The sequence below is a fragment of the Hyaena hyaena genome, unplaced genomic scaffold (assembly GCF_003009895.1).
Source record: "Hyaena hyaena isolate Hyena2069 unplaced genomic scaffold, ASM300989v1 scaffold_721, whole genome shotgun sequence".
Classification (NCBI taxonomy): Eukaryota; Metazoa; Chordata; class Mammalia; order Carnivora; family Hyaenidae; genus Hyaena; species Hyaena hyaena.
The window spans coordinates 665755-686334 of NW_024081346.1; the positions used below are offsets into that span (position 1 = coordinate 665755).

Genomic DNA, 20580 nt, shown 5'->3' on the forward strand with positions numbered 1-20580 from the left:
ATATTAGTTTGTTATTGATCTCTAGGAGATAGGCTGGCCTATCTCCATTGCGCTAATAAGATATAAGGAGAGAGTTGCCAGCATTTCTGGAGACAGGTGCCCCAGCTTCTTACTCCTTTAGACACTGTCTTGTCTGCCTAGGATGCCCAACACTGTCACAGTGCAGGGGATCAGGCTAGGATTGCACACAGGAAGAAGTCTCCAGAACCAGGAAATGAGATAAACTGGGTCTGCGATGATGGGGGTGGGGGTGAACCAATCAACCATCTCTATAACCTGCCTACCTTTGCACTTCCTCCCCTATGAGATAAGAAACAGCCAGATTCATTGCGATGACACTCTTCAGGCTTGAATGTGCTTATCCCCAGGGGTTTAATGAAGACTTTTAATGGATCCAAGGGCACAAATGTTTTTAAGGGAAGCAACGTTCAGATCCTCAATGGCCCCAAGTTCCCCTTCCCAAAACTGATCTGACTGCAAACCAGCCTGCCTTCTCTGTTGTCTATCCCCCTACAGTACAGCTGCCCAGGGGGTGTGTAAGCCTCTAGGACTCCAAACAACAGAAAACACGAAAATAATGGCTTGAGGGAAGGAGTCTTTAATGAATAAGAAAGCTCCTTAAACCCCCAGGCTTGCCTGTCCTTCCCTGACTTACACATCTTTCTGTTAAATAATGAATCTGGGCTTTAAAAACAGGACATTCTGACCTGTGCTGGGATTCCCTAAATTCAGAATACTCGAAGCAGTATATATAGGTTAGTGGCCCTGATTTGTTGAAATGGAGTGTTTTGCAGGACCATCAAAATTTTGAATCCCCTAAAAAAACTTCCCAGGGGAAAATGTATGTGATTTCTTACAGATTCTGTGTGCTTTATACAATAAGGTAGTGAAAAACCTACTTTATTTAACCATATTATAAAATATTTATTTCAATTACAGTCAATCTCTATCTTATCTCACCTTACAAAATATGTATTATAATTTCTCCCACAAATAGTATTTTACAGTGGCCATAAAATTATTTTAAATGTTAACTTTATAATGCACAAGGAAGTATTGTTTATCAAAATTCTTTTGAGGGAACACAAACAAAAATATTTGAAGATGATCAGTTTAAATCGGAATAATCATGGCCAGCCCACGCCCTAATTCCTGATGGCTGAACTACAGGAACTCAGCATGGGGTACAAATCCTGAGGAGGGGGGGGAAGACTCCAGACAATGGCAAAGTCACACGTGCCTGGGGTTAGAGCCAAACAGGACAGTCAGTCAGGCTCTACACCCTCTTCCTCTCAGCTCTCAGGGGCCTCAAAAGCAAAGCTGCTACAAGACAGTATTTGAAAAGGGATTTTCTGGCCCAATGGGTCAACTCAAAAGATTCCCTTTCACCCAAGTAAAAGGGCTGTGGCCCTTACTTCACCTCCAAGTAAGTATGGGCACATGTGTGTGTACATGTACACACACACACACGTGAGGGAATTATTCACCATAAATTACTTGGGATTGAGTCAGTGAGTAATTACCCTCTTAAATAGTTTCCACTATTACCAAAACCCTTCTTCAAGAGGTGACTTTGTTCTGAAACTGAAGCAACATTTCAGCTTACACTATACCCAGCTCTTTCTAAGTTAGCGGAGGGGCTACACACAGGTAAAAACCATTATGCTAATAACCATTAGCTCACATAGCTAACCAAATTTCCCTCAAAACATGATGTGGTGTGCAAGGCTGGGTAACAGGTAGGAAAGGAATGATTTTCTAGAGAAGATTTAACTCATACTACTTTCATTCATTTGAGAAAGACCCTGAGTCCCCTCTGTGGGTAAGGCCCTAGGCCGAGTATGATCCCTGTACTGTATCAGGGTGGTTCTCAAACTCTGAGGTACATCCAGTCACCCAAGACGTTGCTCAGAACCCAGATATATCCAGGCCCCAGATTAGAATCACCAGCAGTGTGGAACAGAGCCTCTATATTTTTAACATGTTCCCCAGGCCAAGTCTGTGGCTCACTGAAGTCTGAGGACCACTACTCAGAAAAGGCTAGCAAAGTGGTTCTCGAACATGTGAATCATACAAACCATTTATGGAGAATTTTAAAATACAGATTCTACAACCCACAAGAATTACTGAATCACTTAAAGGATTCTTGGCTGCAAGTGGCAGAGACCCAACTCAAATTGGCTCGAGAAGAAAATAAAAAGCAATTTTCTAGTTCATGTTACCGAAAAGTTCAGGGGTCTTCTCAATTTCCAGTTACCCAAAGAATTTATTGAGAACCAATCATTTCCAGTGTCCTTTCCATCTGGCCCTTTGGGCAAAGATGGCCCCCAGCAACATCAGGCTTAGGCTCCACAACTTTGCACTTCAGTAGAAAGAAAGCACCTCTTTCCTGGCAGCTTCAGCAAAAGACATGTATAAATTCTGAGCAGACTGATGTGACTCATGAGCCCTTTCCTGAGCCAGTCACTGGGGCAGAAGGGAAGAGAGAACAGTCTGAATGGCCCAGGACTGCTCCTGTTCCACATCCAAACCACATGGACCAGAATGCTCCACGAGGCGGGAGAAGGTGGGGGAGGTGCTTCTTAAAAGTTGTTTTTGGGGGCACCTGGGTGGCTTAGTCGGTTGAGCGTCCGACTTTCGCTTGGGTCATGATCTCGCGGTTCGTGGGTTCGAGCCCCGCGTCGGGCTCTGTGCTGACTGCCAGCTCAGAGCCTGGAGCCTGTTTCAGAGTCTGTGTTTCCCTCTCTCTGACCCTCCCCTGCTCACGCTGTCTCTCTCTCTCCTCGAAATAAATAAAAATATTAAAAAAAAAAAAAAGTTGTTTTTGTATTCCTGTTTCTAAAAGTTCTCTCCAAAAACTGAAAAATACATGCCAATACAAAGAAAAAAGTGAAAATAATCTATAAGTATTCTACCTGCAAAAGTTTTTAGAATCTTTTTTAATGTTTATTCATTTTTGAGAGTCACACACAGACACACACACAGACAGACAGACAAACACACACACAGAGCATGAGCATGAGTGGGGGAGGGGCAGAGAATCTGAAGCAGGCTCCAGGCTCTGAGCTGTCAGCACAGAGCTGGACGCCGGGCTCGAACTCACGAACCGCGAGATCATGACCTGAGCTGAAGTTGGACACTTAACTGACTGAGCCACACAGGCGCCCCAGAGTCTTAACCTCAAACTGTGGATATAAGCATTAATTTGCTGATAGGTATGGAAACCTATTCTGTACAATAGAGCATTTCATTACGGATGCCTTTATGACAATACCCCCAACTGAAAGAAGATAAATATCTTAGTCATTTTTCTGATTGTTCAGCCAATACTGGTTTGCCTCCCTTTTTCCATGAATTTGTTCTTGTTTTTAACCCCTACAGAAATCAGTGGGTGTCTACTAAGAACAATGATACTCTCTCAATTATAGTGTAATTACTGAAATTAGAAAGTGCCAGTGCTATAATCCTGCTAGCTAATGTACAGTTATCTGTTGTATAACTTATAATTTATAACTTATAAGATAGTTAGTTACCCTGTTTCATTTTCAAGGGCAGGGCTTCTGATTCATCGCCATCACCACCACCCTGACCCCTCCCTAGAGTAACTAGATTCATACACAGAGCTGGGCTCAGTGAATGAATGAACTGGACGGTGGGGGAGCAAATCCTCAGAAGGAAAACCACAAAAGAACCATGAATGGTTATTGGGCCAAACCAGCAGATGATATCCACTACACCTGCCCCAACAGATGCTCCAGGAATAAAGCCAGAGAATCCCAACTGTTAAGAAGTGTCCCTAGGTGATGCCAATTCCCAGCCAGGTTTCAGAGTCCCAGTGTCCAGGGAACAGGTACGATCAGACACAAACACGACGTTTCTTGAGAAGCTGTTTTTCAGATCTGTCTTTGACAGGAAAAGAAACCTGATGATGGTGAGTGCTTCTGTGCTCCCACTCAACACAGCATGCCAGGGGCTGGAGGCCTGGGGCCAGGTGGGTCAGAACTGGGTCCTGCTCTCACAGAGCAGGGGCTGAGAGGCGACAGAGGTGCTTGCAGGGAGCATCGTGCTGCTATGCCACGTAGAGAAGGGCCCTGCACACGCCATTGTGAAGGAGGCGAGACAGGTCAGAACATTACCCCTGCCATCAGTTCACGCTCACGGGGTGAGACCAGGAGCCAGGGCTGCACTGCGCCCAGACACCTGGGATCACCGGCATTTCCACAAGAGCCCCAAACCTTAGACAACACACGTCCATCCAATGAACGAGTCCTGTCAGCTTGTTATTCTCCCTACAAGGCAGAGAGAAGCTACGGACTTGGCCAAGATCACAGAGCTAGCTGGGGTGGAGCTGGGATCGATTCCAGATTCTGTTCCCAAGTCCTAGCTTGAACTACAGAGCACTATCCAGCCTTATGGAGGAAAAATAGGATGATGATCAATAATACTTCTTGAGTGCTTATTATGGCTCAAACTAAATTCTTCTTTTATTTTTAATATTTTGAAGTTTATTTATTTTGAGAAAGAGAGTGGGGGGGGCAGAGAGAGAAAGAGAAAGAGAGAATCCCAAGCAGGTTCCACACTGTCAGCACAGAACCCCATGCAGGGCTTAAACCCCAAAGCAGTGAGATCATGACCCACGCCGAAATCAAGAGTCAGATGCTCAACCAATAGAGTCACCCAGGAGCCCTGAACTAAATTTTTTACATAGACTTATTTAATGCTCTGAATGGCCCCATGAGGTAGAAACATTTACCATCTACATTTTACAGGTGAGGAAACTGAGGCCCAGAAAGCTGAAGTGATAAACCCAAGATGAGACAGCCAGCAAGCAGCGGAACTTTGAATCCAGGCCGTCTGGCCCGTTCTTAACCACAACGTGATAACACTTCATATGTCAGAACAGGGATGATGCCCTGGGCCAGGAGGGCAAAGAAAGTCTTCATTTTATGAGAAGTGTGTTGTCACGCTTATTGCCTTGCCAGAGCTCCCTGGAGGAGAGGCAGCCAACTGACCAAAGCTGGGTCAATCAGACCCCTGGTTCCAGGATGGAAACAGCCAGTCAAGTCTTCCACTGTGGCTAGGACCTGGAGACACCATTAAAGAAGGAGCTTCGGGACATCCGGATGCCTGGAGAAGACCAGAGAGGGAAGGAAGCAAACAGAACATAGAGGCAGAGGTGGGAAATGGAGAGGGAAAACTACTGGGTCTCAGGCCTGCTGATCACAACCCAGCAGACAATGCGTGTCCCAAGCTCCAGGAGGCAAGTCAGAATTCTTCCAGGTTTGGATGGACTGGACATGGGCTCCTGTATTTTTCAACCCAAAGAACCTGGGCTAAGAACTTCCTACTTGGCTCCCTCTCTGAGCTCTTCTGCCATTCACACTGTCCCTTCCCTCATAACCCTCCTTGTACTTCGTAGAACCTGCTCTGTAAGCTCCTGCCTCAGGCCCTTTGTGTTTGCTGTGCTGTCTGGAATGTTCTTGTCCAGATGTTTCCACGGCTGGCTCCTCATATTGAGGTCTTGATCAAAGTCATCTCTTCAGCGGTCTGCCCTGATCACCTCTGCTTAAATAGTAGCTTCTGCCACTGTCCAGCCTTTCCCCTGGCTGGTTTTCTTCACAGCACATCTCACTACCTAACATCACATTATTTATGTTTGTTTAGAATTTAGTTCCCATCAAGAATGTCAGAGCCAGAAGTGTGGGGACTGTGTCTATCCTGGGCCCCGCTGTGGCACTAGCACTTGTGTGCCATATCGTAGGTGTTCAGGAAATACCTAAGTGATGACATCTGCCCACACATACTTTTGTACATCTCCTGGAACCTTTATCCCCACCCTCAGGAACACAGAAAGGGGGACAGGGAAAGAAACAATGACTAACCTTTATTTGAGTGGTTATTATGTGCCAACCACAGTTCTAAGCACTTTGCAGGGATCATTTATTCTTCACAAGAGCCTAGGGTAGGAACCATTATTACTCCATTATACAGAAGATGAAGCTGAGGCACAGAGAGGTTAAGTTACTTGCCCAAGGACACCCAGCCAAGAAAAGGCAAAGCTGCGAAGCTGGCAGTCTGATGTCAGGCCTCGCGACACCCAGGTGGGCAACCAGTTCTACGATCCGGCAGCCGAGCTCTGGATCTTCTTGCTGAGCTCCCCACAGCCCCGCTGGTAGACCACTAACTTTTTTTTTCTTTCCTTCTTCTTTCTTCCTATTCTTTCTTTCTTTTTTCATCTTCATCAAGGTTCCAGAATGTTGTCCACTGCTGCCTGTACTCAAGTTGTCAGCTTTTTCCCTGGTTTGGCCCAGCCATGGGGGACACATGAGTCCTTCACTGACATGGCCACACACTGGCCAGCGTGGATTTCTTAGGAGTAATCAGAACAATTCTGGGCCCTGCCTCACCGGCCCCCCATCAAGGAGGGCCCCTACAGGGTAAAACATCTGAGGGACCCACACCTGCCTGGGTCTTCCACTGGCATTTATCATTGTCGTGGGAGCCTGGCTGGGCGGTGAGGCAGGGGATAGGCCTAACACAGCCAGCTGCAGCACAGGGGCCATCAAGACGACAATCTCTCGTGGACAAAAGGAAGGTTTGCCAAGGAACTGCAGGAAAAGCCGCTGAAAATACATTTGAAATATTGCAGCCGGTTATTGACAAAATCCACCCTCTTCCAAACCAGACTCTGCCTCATTCAAGTTGCAAGACATTAAGCAAAGTCACCTCCCTGTGCTCCAGTTTCGTCGCTGTGAAGGGGGTATTACTAACCTGCTTCACTGAGTTATGGCAGGGACTGAAAGGTGAACAATAAAACACTCAGCCCAGGACAGGGCTCATACTAAGCTTTTCAAGTCAGTGGGAAAGGACGGCTGATTCAATCAATACTGCGAGAGACAACTGATTTAACTATCGGCGGGATATGGGTTTAAGATCTTTACCCCACCTAACACCAGAAAAATTCCAGATGTTGGATGTAAACAATGAAACTACATGTGTTTCTTCTTTTTGTTGTTGTTGTTGTTGTTACTGTTGTTGTTTTTGAGAGAAAGAGAGGGTGCAGTGAAGGCGAAGTAGAGGGAGAAGCAGGAAGGAGGGAGAGAGTCCTAAGTGGGCTCCACACTCAGCACAGAGCCAGACATGTGGCTTGATCTCATGACCCTGAGATCATGACCTGACCTGAAATCAAGATCTGGAGCCTAACCAACTGAGCCACCTAGAAGCCCCAATACATGTGATTCTTGATCTCAGGGTTGTGAGTTTGAGACCCATGTTGAGTATAGAGATTACTTAAAATCTTAAGAAAAAAAATGAAGCTATAAAGTAAGTAGGAAGAAAATACAGTATTTATCTCATCTCCAATTAAAGGCAAAAGCATAAAAGCAAACAACAACATCCACAAAAAACCTCAGTGTGACATTTAATAACATTATAAAATTAAAAGGTAAATAACTCACTGGGGATATAAGTCTGCAACCTATAACAAATGATTCCTACCTTCAGTAATATAAAGATACCCTACAAATCAATAAGAAATAAAAACTACCCTCTAGAAAAACAGGGTAATTTCCTTGTTTGTTAACAAGGAAATACCTATGGTTAATAAACAGACAACTCAACAATAAATATCTCAAAGTGTTTAAACATATTTATACATTTTGTATCAGTAATTGAAACTCCAGAACTCTGTCCTGAGAAAAACCTAAGGAGCAAACAAAGGTTTCTGTGTGTGAGATGTTCAGAATTACAATGGAAGGCAGAAGTGAGGAGTATGTCCAACAGGGTGCTGTTGGAACACTATGAAGGCATTAAAAAGAATGTGGCTGACCTTGACCCACTTCCACAGTAGGCTGCCCAAGGCAGACTGTTAAAGGAAAGTGCCGTCTTCAGAACATAGTAGAGAGTATGTTTGTACAACAAACAACTATAGGCATACATGTGTGTAATAAAAATAGCTAACATGTGAGCGCTTATCACATGCCAGGTGCTACTCTAGCTTTTTTACCTATATTAACGCGATGAATCCTTACAAGCCAAGACATTAGGACTGTCATCACCATTTCACAGATGGGGAAACTGGGGCATAGAATGATTAAGTAAGGGCCCAAGTCAGTACCTGGCAAAGCTGGGGTCTGAACCCAAGCACTGTGGCCCCAGAGCCCAGGCTCTTAAATACAATCCACTGCGTGCACAGCAAGAAGGGTGCACTTAATGTCGCTCTGGGCAGGCGAGAGACACTTGGGGGAGGCCCAGGTGCCAGGGTCAAGAGAGGAACAAGGAACAGCCATGCTTTGCTTTACATATGGCTCTACTGCTTGAAATGTTTACAATCAGCATGTGACTGATGTAAGTTTTAAATCAATACAAAAAAAAAAAAAAACCAATCAATATGAAATTTCTGCCAAGTGACCTAAATGCAAGGAGGAGTAGAGGATGATAAGCATCCATCAGTGCCACCAACAGGGGAGTACCGAGCGGGATCAACTCGGCACCTCCTTTCACCTGCTCCACATGCGGATGGAAGGTGGGGTCACACCAGTCTCCCAGAGGATGCCAAGGAAAGTCATGTGGCTGGCTGAGGTATCACACAGGACACACAACCCGTGGCGGGGAGCTCCCTTTACATGTGGATCGCTGGAGGAGGAGATAAGGGTTTGATGGGCAAGGAGACTTTCGGCCCAATCAGTTAAGCAGGCTCAGGAGCTCCAAGTCCAGGGCCTATATACACCTTATCTGGCCCACGTGTCAAGTTACGTATGTGTCAGCACCCAGAAAGACCCTGTTTTCTGCCCTGTAATAAATACTGTAATAAAAGGCACAACAGGATCTAGGTTAGTGGCGATGGTAGAAGGGCCACCGATGTGGCCTGGATCACTCCCTGGTTTCATAAATGTAGGACACTGACATTAGCTCCTCCTGGCCACAGGCTGTGCCAACATCACAAATTAACAGCTGTGACCGGAGTGAGAGAAAGGGGAGCAAGGTCAGACTGTGGGACGGGTCACCCAGGTTCCAAATCAGCCCCAACTAGCTGAGTAACAAGGACTGAGGGCTTCGCTTCTCTGGGCCTCAGTTTCCTCATCTGCTAAATGGGGAGTAAGAGTCTACTATAAAGAGAGTTACAGGAGACGTGTGTAAGTAGGACACCCAAGCCTGTGTTAAAGGGGGCCAGGGGCTGTCATTACTGTCATCCATCTGAGCCTGCAGCCCAAAGCCTGAAACGCCTGGAAAATCTCCTCTTCCCCCAGCCCCCAACGTACCACCTACTCTGACCAGTCCCTTAGCAACCTATCAGGCCATGTACTTCCATTAAGCACCAGTGCCACTCTGCTGGCCAGGCACCACAGTCCTCTCTTCCCTCCAGTCAAGGCGGCCTCCCTCCTTGTTCCACTGCCACTCCACCAGAGGCAATGACAGCAAGGACACTCAGAATAAAAGCCAAACCCTCTCCCCAGCTCCCACCCCTGCCCACCTTCTGTCTCCTACAAGGCTCCAGCCACACCGGCTACTCTGCTGTCCCTCCCACCAAACTCCTTATTAATTTGTTTACAACTTTTTCTGCTATGTCCTTCAATGTGAACCTAAACCCCAGGAGGAAAGGCCTTCTTGGGCTGTGACCCCATCACTGGGAATATCTGCCAAAGGCACAAGTCAGTGACTGGATGAATTAATGAATTCGACATCATTCTACATCAGATCTACACACACACACACACACACACACACACACACACACACACACGCCGCCCAGAGGGAGTAAATGTGTTGTCATCTCAAGAAAAGAAAGCCCTTAGGTAGCTGCAATATAACACGTAACTGATCCCAAGGCATCCAAATGATTTCATGCATGCTAGTGCTCTAAAGAATTTATGACCCAGACAACAGTGCCTGGGGTCAGAGCGTGCCCCTGGCCAGGCTACTAGAAGGAGAGCCTCTCTGATGGAGCAGAGCCACTTTTTGTTCTATTGTCTAGGAAGGGAGTTTCAGATCACAGAAGGAATCCAAAGGCTCAAACACTTCTTGCCCCAAGCATAAGGGCGTAATCCTCTGGCGTGGAGCAAGAACTCTCTATAGAGACTGTAGGTTTGAAAATGCATGGCCAGGGAAAGAGAACAAAAACTGGAAATGTCAACAACGGCCTAGAGCTGTCTCTCCCTGGTTACGCTGGGACACACACACACACACACACACACACACACACACACACACACAGGGCTCCACCTGGTCAAAGCTGCTCCTGAACAGTAAGATGACTGTGCCGGTTCATCTGTTTACTCCCAAATCCACGCAGTGTGCCAGTAGCAGAGCCCTGTACACATCGAATGAATGGACACATAAACAAAGAGGACTGGGATCACCGAAGGAAAAAACCCACAGATCAGAAGCCACCAGCTCAGTCGTTCAATACTCATTGCTAATGTAAACAAAAGTTCAAAAGAGTCAGTACCCTTAGGATAACTAAATAATAGATGAGGGAGGTTTCTCTCTAAAGGAATATTCCAGCTAATCAGTGAAGAGGAGGACAGAATTACAAGTGTCACAACTTCTGCAAACCCCAAGTGAAATCATGGGTCTCGGAAATGGTTATTTACAGCCATTAACTCTATAGGACATCACTGAAAGAGACCGCAGGCTTCATTCACCTGCTGAGCACAGAACACGCAATGGCCAGGAGAATGCCCTGCCGTCCCTGCCCCAGAACACGCACCAATACACGTGTGTGTGCACATCTCATACCCAAATCTGATACAGTCTCCAAGCCCAACCACCCACTGGCAGGAAACACAGGGGCAGAAGAACTTGTTAACCACCACCACAGAGATACAACCCCAGACACAGACTGTGGGAGATCTAGAGGGCAAATTACGTGGCTTTTCTCAACAAATAAAATATCCAAGAAAAAAAGGGGGAAAAAAAAGAGGGATGACGGGGGGACCGGAGATTAAATGATATGTAACAGGCATGTGAGCCAAATCCCACAGTGGACCTTGATTGGAACAAATCAATTCTAATATGATTTTTTTTATGAGAAGATCTGAAATGTTAACACTAACTGGATACTAGATGACATTAAGCAATTATTGTTATTTATTTTAATCACGGCCATGATATTGTCATGGTGTCCTTAAAAAAAACCTTATCTTTCATAGATAAAAACTGAACTATTTAACTATAAAATAATCTTGTGGGGAGTGGGTTGCAACCTGTACAAATAAACCCAGAGTGGTCATGAGTTAAGAAGAGCTGAAGCTATTACTGACTTTTCTCAAACGGTGTCTAGAGGTGATTAAACCAAGAGGGTGGCTGAGAAGGCAGCTTGTGATTACTTTCACCGCCAAGGGCTAACGATCAGATGACATCTTCCTCCTGCAGCTTCAGGTCAGTCTGGGTAAAGCCAAAGTCCTCATTGTGGCCCCAAGGGCCCACACAATCGGCCCCTCATCACCTCTCTCATTCCCCCACCCCCGCCCCGTCCCACCACCGCCCTCTCTCTCCCTGGCTCACCTCTCTCCAGCCCTACGGGCACTCTGAAGTTCTTCAAGTGTGCCAGGCACCTTCTCACCTCAGAACCTCTCACTGGCCCTTATTTCCCCCCAAATGCTCTTTCCCTGATACGCCACTCCCTTTCTGAACCTCTGCTCTGATGTCATCTTCTGAAAGAGGACTTCCCTAACCCCACTCTCTCAAACAGCACCACAGGTCTTCAAAAATTAATTAAATAGGGGCGCCTGGCTGGCTGGCTCAGTAGGAGGAGCATGTGTAGAGGTTACTTAAATAACCTTAAAAAATGTTTTGAAAAGGGGTGCCTGGGTGGCTCAGTTGAGCGTCCAACTCTTGATTTCAGCTCAGGTCATGATCTCGTGGTTCATGGGATGGAGCCTTGCATTGGGCTCTGCACTGACAGCACGGAGTCTGCTTGAAATTCTCTCTCCCTCTCTCTACCCATCCCCCATGTGCATGCATACGCTCTCTCTCAAAATAAATATTCAAAAAAATTGGGGGGGGGATTAATTAAATAGCATCACGTGCTACTTATTCTCATTGCATATACCCACCTTCAGTTTTTTTCACACCTATTATCTCTTTTAGACTTGCTATATATGTGTTTCTTTACTATCTATCTTCCCTTTTATAGTAGAAGCTCCATGAGGGTGGAAACTTCATTTGTTTTGTTCATTACTGTCTTCCCAGCTCCCCAAACAGCATCTGTACAAAATGGGTGCTCAATTAATATTTGTGTAGTAAATCAAAGAGCCAGAGGGACATGACCTTGAGGTACCATCCTAGTGTCCGGCAGCTCCTTTAAGAGCCATTTTTAGGGAGGGGCACCTGGATGGCTCAGTTAGTTAAGCACTGACATCAGCTCAGGTCATGATCTCCTGGTTTGTGGGTTCAAGCCCCACATGGGGCTCTGTGCTGACAGTTTGGAGCCTGGAGTCTTCTGCAGATTCTGTCTGTCTGTCTCTCTCTCTCTCTCTCTCTGCCCCTCCCCCACTTGTGCTCTGTCTCTCAAAAATAAACGTTAAAAATTTAAAAAAAAATTTTTTTTAGGGAACACTTCAGAGCTAGTAAAGCTGCTGGCTGCCTAATCCAATGTTTAGTCTCCCCTATTAACTTAGAAGAATCTGATCTTTAAATGTTTTATTTTTAAGTAATGGCTATATCCAACATGGGGCTCGAACCCATAACCTTGAGATCAAGAGTCCAATGCTCCACTGACTGAGTCAGGCCAGGTGCCCCAGAATCTGATGTTTAGCTAAGGACAAGGGCATGTGAAATAAAGACTACATTTCCCAGCCCCTTGCAACTATATATTGTACCCTAAGTTCTGAGCAAGAGTCTGTAAGTAGAATTATCACGTGCAACTTCCATTAGGTCTTTTTTTTTTTTTTAAGTTTATTTATTTTTGAGAGGGAGACAGAGAGAGCAAGTGAGGGGAGGGGCAGAGAGAGAAGGAGAGAGAATCCTACGCAGGCGCCGCACTATCAGCGCAGAGCCTGATGCAGGGCTTAAACTCATAAACTGTGAGATCATTACCTGAGCCAAAATCAAGAGTCACTTAACTGACTGAGCCACCCAGGAGCCCCTCCATTAAGTCTTTTTATAATTTTTTTTTTTAATGTTTTATTCATTTCTAGGAGAGAGAGAGAGACAACGTGAGCAGGGGAGGGTCAGAGAGAGAGGGAGTCACAGACTGAAACAGGCTCCAGGCTCTGAGCTGGCAGTCAGCACAGAGCCCGACGCGGGGCCCGAACCCACGAACCGCAAGATCATGACCTAAGCGAAAGTCGGACGCTTAACCGACTAAGCCACCCAGGCGCCCCCCATTAAGTCTTTTTAAAGAGACAGGGGTGCCCATCTTCCTTCCTTCCTGCTGGCTGGGGTGCAATGGCCGGAGCTTGGGCAGTCATCTAGAATCATGAGGTGGCAGGACAAGGACGATAGATTCAAGAGGAAGAAGGAGCCTGGGTCACAATAAGAATGCAGCCCTGGCCTACTTATATCACTGGGCTCCTTTATGTGATAGAGAAAGAAACTTCCATCTTGCTTAGGCCATTTGTCATTCTGTTTTATATGTGGTTTTCTATTATATGCAATTGAACCTAATCCTGATACACTTTGGATCAAAACACTAGTCAGAGTGAATGGAACAAGTCCTGTATCTATACACATGTATAAAAATGTCCATAAATTGAGAACTATTCCAAAGAATAATCGCTGTGAGCTGCATGGAGCTATCATGGAGCTGGGGAGAGGGTAACCAAGTGGGAACAACAAAGGAAATAACGACATGAGAATCACAGAGTTTTTAATCAAGTTAGCAACCGGAGGACAGCTGACTCTTAAACAACATAGGTCTCAACTATGAAGGTCCACTTCCTTAGTTCATACAATACTATAAATGTATTTTCTCTTCCTTATGATTTTCTCAATAACGCTTTCTTTCCTCTAGCTTACTTTAGAGATACAGTACAAAATATGTCTAACATACAAAATACATGTTAATTGACTTTACATTATCAGTAAGGCTTCTGGTCAACAGTACACAATAGTAGTTAAGCTTCTAGGGAGTCAAAAGTTATACACAGATTTTCAACTATGTGGGTAGGTATGTGCCCTTAAACCCCACACTGTTTCAGGGTCAAGTGTATATAAGGAACATCTATAGGGGCACCTGGGTGGCTTAGTTGGTTAAGCGTCTGACTCTTGATCTCTGCTCAGGTCATGATCTCAGGGTTGTGAGATGGAGCCCCCTGTGTTGGGCTCTGTACTGGGCATGGAGCCTGTTTAAGATTCCCTCCCTCTTCCTCTCTCTCAGGCCACCCCCCCCCCCCCCCCCCCCCGCCCCCACTCACGTGAGCTTTCTCTCAAAAAAAATAAAAAAAAGAACACCTACAAATCAGGACTAAAATGCAGCAAAAGTGATGAGCAAGCTACATCCAGAAGAAGAAAGTTAAAAGAGGGGCACCTGGATGGCTCAGTGGATTAAGCACCCAACTTCGGCTCAGGTCATGATCTCACAGTTCATGAGTTCGAGCCCCGTGTCGGGCTCTGTGCTGACAGCCAGAGCCTGGAACCTGCTTCAAATTCTGTGTGTGTCTCTCTCTGTCCCTCCTTTGCTCGCACTGTCTCTCGGTCTCTCAAAAACGAATAAACATTAAAAAAAAAAAGAAAGATAAAAGAATTCTGCCTTATCAGTTTTCAGAGGAGTATAATTAAAACCACAATGAGATTTCATTTCATCTCTGGCAAAAACTAAAAAAGCCTTACCAAACCAAGCCCTTGGTGGCAACATTCAGAGAACAGTCTGACAATATTTGGTGACATCAAAGATGCTCACATCCTACAACCCACCAGTCTGGAGCCTAGTACACACCCAAAGAAATTCATGTCGGTACATACTAGGAAACGTGTAACAACATTCACGGTAGACCATGAATAGCAAAAAATCTAGAAACTAATGAAGTGTTCATTGGCGTACAAATGACTAACACAAAAATGTGGTATATTCAGCCAGTGGAATATTATATAGCAGCAAAACCAAAAAACAAGAAACAAAAAACAAAAAAAAAACCCAGAATGAACTACAGCTATACAAAAATAGTCTGGATCAATCTCAGATTTACAACATTATGTGAAAAATGCAAGTCCCACCAAACTATATACAGTACAGTATCATTCGTATAAAGTTCAAAAATAATTCTTAAGACAAAGAATGATAAATAAAAAATTCAAGATGGTCACCTCTGGGACAGCAGGCAGGTGATGGAATGGGAAGTACCACACAGGTTCATGTGTTATTACCAATGTTCTAATTCCTGGGCAGGGAGCAGACTAATGGCTATTAGTTATAACGACAGCTAATTTTGCATGAGCCAAAAATAACAGTGTTTCATGCACCAAGGATTCTGATTAATCTGCCTTTGTGTGCCCAAAGGCCATCTTTTAAAAAAATGGGATACATTTAGAAAGAGGTGAGAGAGCATATACACCAAGTTCCTGACGTATGGGACCAATGAGGCAGGAAGTAAGAGCGGAGGGGATGAAGTAGTAGGTGGTTTCTGCTTCATGTTTTGTTCTGCCATCACTCAAACATCCATTTCAACAAGAAATGCTTCCTACAATAAACTCACACAGTATAACGCAGCGGCTCATGAACTCCGGAGCCAGACCACCGGAGACCACAGGCGACTGCACTACTCCCTGGCTGCTGTAAGTAGGCAGGCAGGACCTGTGGCGGGTTATTTAACTTCTCTGTCCTCTGTATCTGTATCAGAAAAGAGCGGATGATAACAGTGCCTACTTCCTGAGGCCACTGTGAAGATTAAATGGGTTGGTGCATAGTTCCTCCGCACAAGGTAAGCCCTTAATGAGACTGGGTATTATTATTTTCACTAGTCTAATTTCAAACACCTAAGTGGAGGACAGGCATGAGCTGAGCAATGATCTAGTGAAGGCCTGCAAATGATCCTGGTCAGTTTAACCCCCAGCTGTGCTTCTTCCCTCGTACTTGGAGTCCCTGAAAGAAGTCCAGTGCACTGCTCATCCCAAGTACTAACTGAACAGATGACAAATGAATACAAGATGCTGTCTGAACAGGCCCCTCCTAGATGCCTACTCGCAGGTCCACTCTCCCTTCTTTAATACTAACCCTTCATTCAGGGTGGTGGTAAGTCTAGCTTTAAAAACTGCATTTCCGTGACTTCCCTGTAGCTAGAGGTGGTCACATCATGGAGATCTCTAGCCAAAATGACACAAGCAGAAGTCAGCTAAAGATTTCAGGGAAGGTTTTGGTTTCCTACAAGAGAGGTACAGTCTCCCTTCCTTAAGAGTTTTACTTCTTTCTGCCTGTGACAAGGATGTGGGGCTTCCTCTCGCTATGAGGGCAGGATCAGTGCAGATAAAGAAGAGCTCGGGACACTGGAGAGATGGTGAACTGCGGCACCACCTTTTCCTGCTAACCTCTGCACTTCTTATGGGAGAGAATGAAGGCTCTGAAGACCCCCAACGGGCCACATCTCCAGAACTCAAGTCTTCCATCGTCTCTCCCACACTGAATCTGGGCTGACCTATGACCCACTTTAGCCAACAGAATGAGGCTGAAAGTGAGCTGGGCCAGTTCTGGACTACGCCTTAAGAAGGCTCATTGTGGGGGTGGCCTGGGTGGCTCAGTCGGTTAAGCGTCCGACTTCGGCTCAGGTCAAGATCTCCTGGTTCATGGGTTAGAGCCCCATGCCGGGCTCTGTGCTGACAGCTAGCTCAGAGCCCGGAGCCTGTCTTCAGATTCCGTACCTCCCTCTCTCTCTGACCCTCCCCTGCTCACGCTGTCTCTCTCTCTCTCTCAGAAATAAATAAAACATTTAAAAAAAATTTTTTAAAAAGGCTCATTAGGAAGCCCTGGACTGCCATGTTGTAAGTACTGGCTGGCGAGGCCACATGGAAGAGATCCAGAGACTACAAAGAGCGAGGCCTAGCCATCTCGAGGGCACAAGGTGAGTGAAGCATCTTGAGCGTTCCAGCTCCATCTACCCTTTGTCTGTAGCCGCATAAGAACCCCTGGAGCCTCAGAAAACCAGAGTTTGTCATTTTAAGGCATTAAGTTTTAGGGTGCCCTGTCATGTATGTAGCAATAGAGAAGTGGAATAAACCTCTGTGTGGGCACACCACTGTACAAGTTTCCCAAAGCCAAACATATCCCCTAATTAAAGTACCACCTGAAAAAGAAATATGCCCATCAATCAAAGATCCCAACAAAATCTCTTGCATATTGATAACAAAGATCCATAATATGAAAAAAATATGAACCTTCTCTCTGTTATTTTGTTAACAAGTACTCATGAAATACAACTCATCCATATTAAGGGTGATGAATCTATTACTTACTTTATAATTAAAAAGCATTTAAAGTGGAAAGTTCAACACTGTTCTGAACCTGGTGAGAACCCTCAGAAAACATATCTCCAATCTGGGCAAGAGGTATTATTATACTAATGCTACTTCATATTCATTTTCAAAGGTTTAGAGCCTAAGTTAATAAGGTGGCTAAGCAGGTTGGACGCCTGCAATCTAATTAAAGAAGGCTATCAATAAAAATAATAATTTGAAAAAAAAAAAACAGAAACAAAGGGAATGCACATCAGTGATGGCCTAGCCAAATTCATTATGGTACACCCACACCACCGTGTGTTAACACAGCCATCAAAAACAGCAAATCTGAGAACATGGAGGCATTTCTACATGGTAGTGCCATGTTAGAAAAATAAAATGTGGGGCACCTGGGCGCCTCCGTTGGTTAAGCGTCTGACTTCAGCTCGGGTCATGATCTCATGGTTCATGGGCTTGAGCCCCATGTTGGGCTCTGTGCGGACAGCTTGGGGCCTGGAGCCTGCTTCAAATTGTGTGTGTGTGTGTGTCTCTCTCTCTCTCTGCCCTTCCCCTGCATTCTCTCTCCCTCCCTCCTTCTCAAAAAATAAATAAAACATTAAAAAAAAAACACCACAAAATGCAAGGTAGAAAGATACATACAGTACTTGGTTGCTATTATGGGCGAAGGACTGTGGGGAGGATGCTGACATGGGGGTGGGGCAGAGAGGAGTCCACAAACTAGGGACAGAAAAAAAACTGAAGAGGAGCTTGGGACTAATTCATGATTATCACCTCCACATAGCGAGTGTTCTCTAAGCACCAGACACAGTGCCTGACTAGGTCACCAGAACTCACCTGAACTTCTCACTTAATGTGGGAACTATGAATTATTCCCATTTTCCAGATCAGGAAACAGAGGCCCAGAGAAGGTAAGCACTGTGCCCAGAGTGCGGGCAGTGCTGGGACTTGAGCGTGACGTGCCACGGTCTCTCAGGAGGGGCACCGGAACTGCACCGCTGCCCCTACGGCTCAAAGGGCACTGCCGGAGGAGCAGCTCCTCGGACGCCTGGCACATTTGGGCCCAGAGGTGTGGCTGTGTGAGATGCAGCCAGAAGTCCATCAGCGCCTCGGCGCCTCGGCGTTTCCTGCCATCCGGAGAAATCCGAGAGGGCCACTGACCTTGCTCCGCAGAGCCCGGGGAAGCCCTGCCCAGGACACTATTACAGAACCAACTGCTGACACCAGAAGCCAGAGCACTGATGAGGTGGTGTCAGCTACGACACGCTCTCTGAGTTCGCCATTTACTTACAGTGTGTTCAGCCCCCGAAAGAGAATGATTGCCTGTTAAAGCAGGGAAGACCAATACACTGGGCCTGGCTGGTTAATTCCGATTTCCAAAGCACTCCTGACCTTGCTGCAGGACACTGAGCAGGACCTGGAGATCAAGTGGGCTCTCCGTATACACGCGGGTGTGTGCATGTGCGGGCAGGGTCTTGGACAAAGCTTTCCCCACTTGAATTAACCTGCATGCAGCCTCCACACTCACCAGGGCCAAGGCCATCCGTTCCGGCCATGTGAATCCGGGCTGCCTGGATGAGCCACTGGTGGGGCCCAGACTCTCCAAACTGCAGGGGCTGAGGGACAGGAAACCAGAGGCCCTGATGCCTCAGGCAGGCCCAATGTGGATCAAAGAGAGGGTGTGGGAATGCTACCTCCCTCATAGCTGCAGGTGTGGGGACATTCTAATTCAAACCCCAAATGGGGACAGTCATCCATCCTCAATGCTGCACCTGATATCATAAACTTATTCATAAAATAATTTATCCCACACCTACCACATGCCAGGAACTGCTCCACAAGGATAGAGACCGAAGTCCCTGCCCTTTTATGGAGTACAGGTGGGGGGAGGGGCACATAATAAACAAATATGTCAAATGGTAATAAATGCCATGAAGAAAAATAAAGCACAGTGAAGGGTTAAGAATAGTGGATAAGGTGCTATTTAATAGGGACAGAGGCCTCACGGAGAGGGTGACATTTGAGCAGAGACCTGAAAGGGGGGGGAGTTTGGGGGATACTGGGGGAAGTGTCCCGGGCTGAGGGAACAACCAGGGCAAAGGCCCTGAGGGAGGAACAGAAGGAGGCCTGAGGAGCTGGAGTGCGGCCAGCAGCAGTTTAGAAGTCAAAGAAAAGGTCAGGGAATTTGGGGGTCGCAAGGCAGGGATGGGGGCGCAGGCCAGCTGACACTGAGTGCCATGCCCTGCCCCATCTGTGAGCACTTTATATGATGATTCACTGGCAAGAGGCGTGGGTACTGCTCCTACTTCCCCTTTCATCAGATGAAGAAACTGAGGCCCAGAGAGGGAAAGGAACCCGCCAGAGATCACACAGCTCCCTTGTGCCAGGCCAGGATGCCCCACAGCCCCTGGCACAGAAGTCTGCATCCCACAGGAGGTCAACATTCACCAACTGTTCCTTCTCCGGGGAGAAAATATCCTCCATTTTCTTCTCACTCCCTCAACACTCCACCCACCTTTCTTCACAGTTAGGAGCAGACAGGTAAACACTTCATGCCAGAGAAGGGAAGTTAAAAAAAAAAAAAAAAGCCACCAGTCTAATTCCCGAAAAGAAGAAACACATCATTACCTTTCTCTCCTCTACAAGTTACCATCAAACTTAGCAAACATCACTCACCCCAGAGACGTCCTGAGCGCGGCCCTGATCACAGAGCCTGCAGGTGGGCAGGTGACTGGGCCCGATCTGCTCCCAGCAGGGCCACCTGCCCGAGCTCTGCAGGCTGCCCCCGGTGCCTCTCCCCCTCGGCCCCGCTGTGGGTGTTTGGAATGCGGAAACGGGAACCTGCCGTGCCAGCTCCTAACAGCGACTTCTTCAACAGCCGCGGGAACACACCGGCCACCAGTTCCCCCACGAGGTGCCCGCTCCGCGCAAACAGGCGTGCTCCCCGAGAGGGCTGTTTCGCCCACAGTCCCTTTGGGGGAGGCAAAAAACAAAAACAAAAACAAAAACAAAAGGACTCCTTACTCACCAGACACGTGGTCTGAGGAGCCTGAATGGGCTTCAGAGAAAGCTCAAAGGTAACAAAGACGGCTTGCCTGTTACTGCTGATCCAGGAACCGGCCACCTGTTCACTGACTGAGCCAGGGCTGGATCCGTGCCCACAGCCTCTCCTGCCCTAGGCTGCCGCCTCTTCAC

At 46.5% G+C, this 20580-nt stretch overlaps 1 protein-coding gene across 3 annotated transcripts in view; it reads right to left on the bottom strand.

The window, feature by feature from the left end:
• SIPA1L3 (signal induced proliferation associated 1 like 3) overlaps positions 1-20580 on the bottom strand; it is a 249248-nt gene that overhangs the window by 205042 nt on the left and 23626 nt on the right. The window contains exon 1 of one of the 3 annotated variants that reach the window (XM_039217714.1): positions 20062-20139. The exons of the other annotated variants lie outside the window; for them this stretch is intronic. The gene's annotated coding sequence lies outside the window, so the exon portion shown is untranslated. Of the gene's footprint in view, positions 1-20061; positions 20140-20580 lie in introns of those variants that run through there. 3 annotated transcript variants of the gene reach the window in all.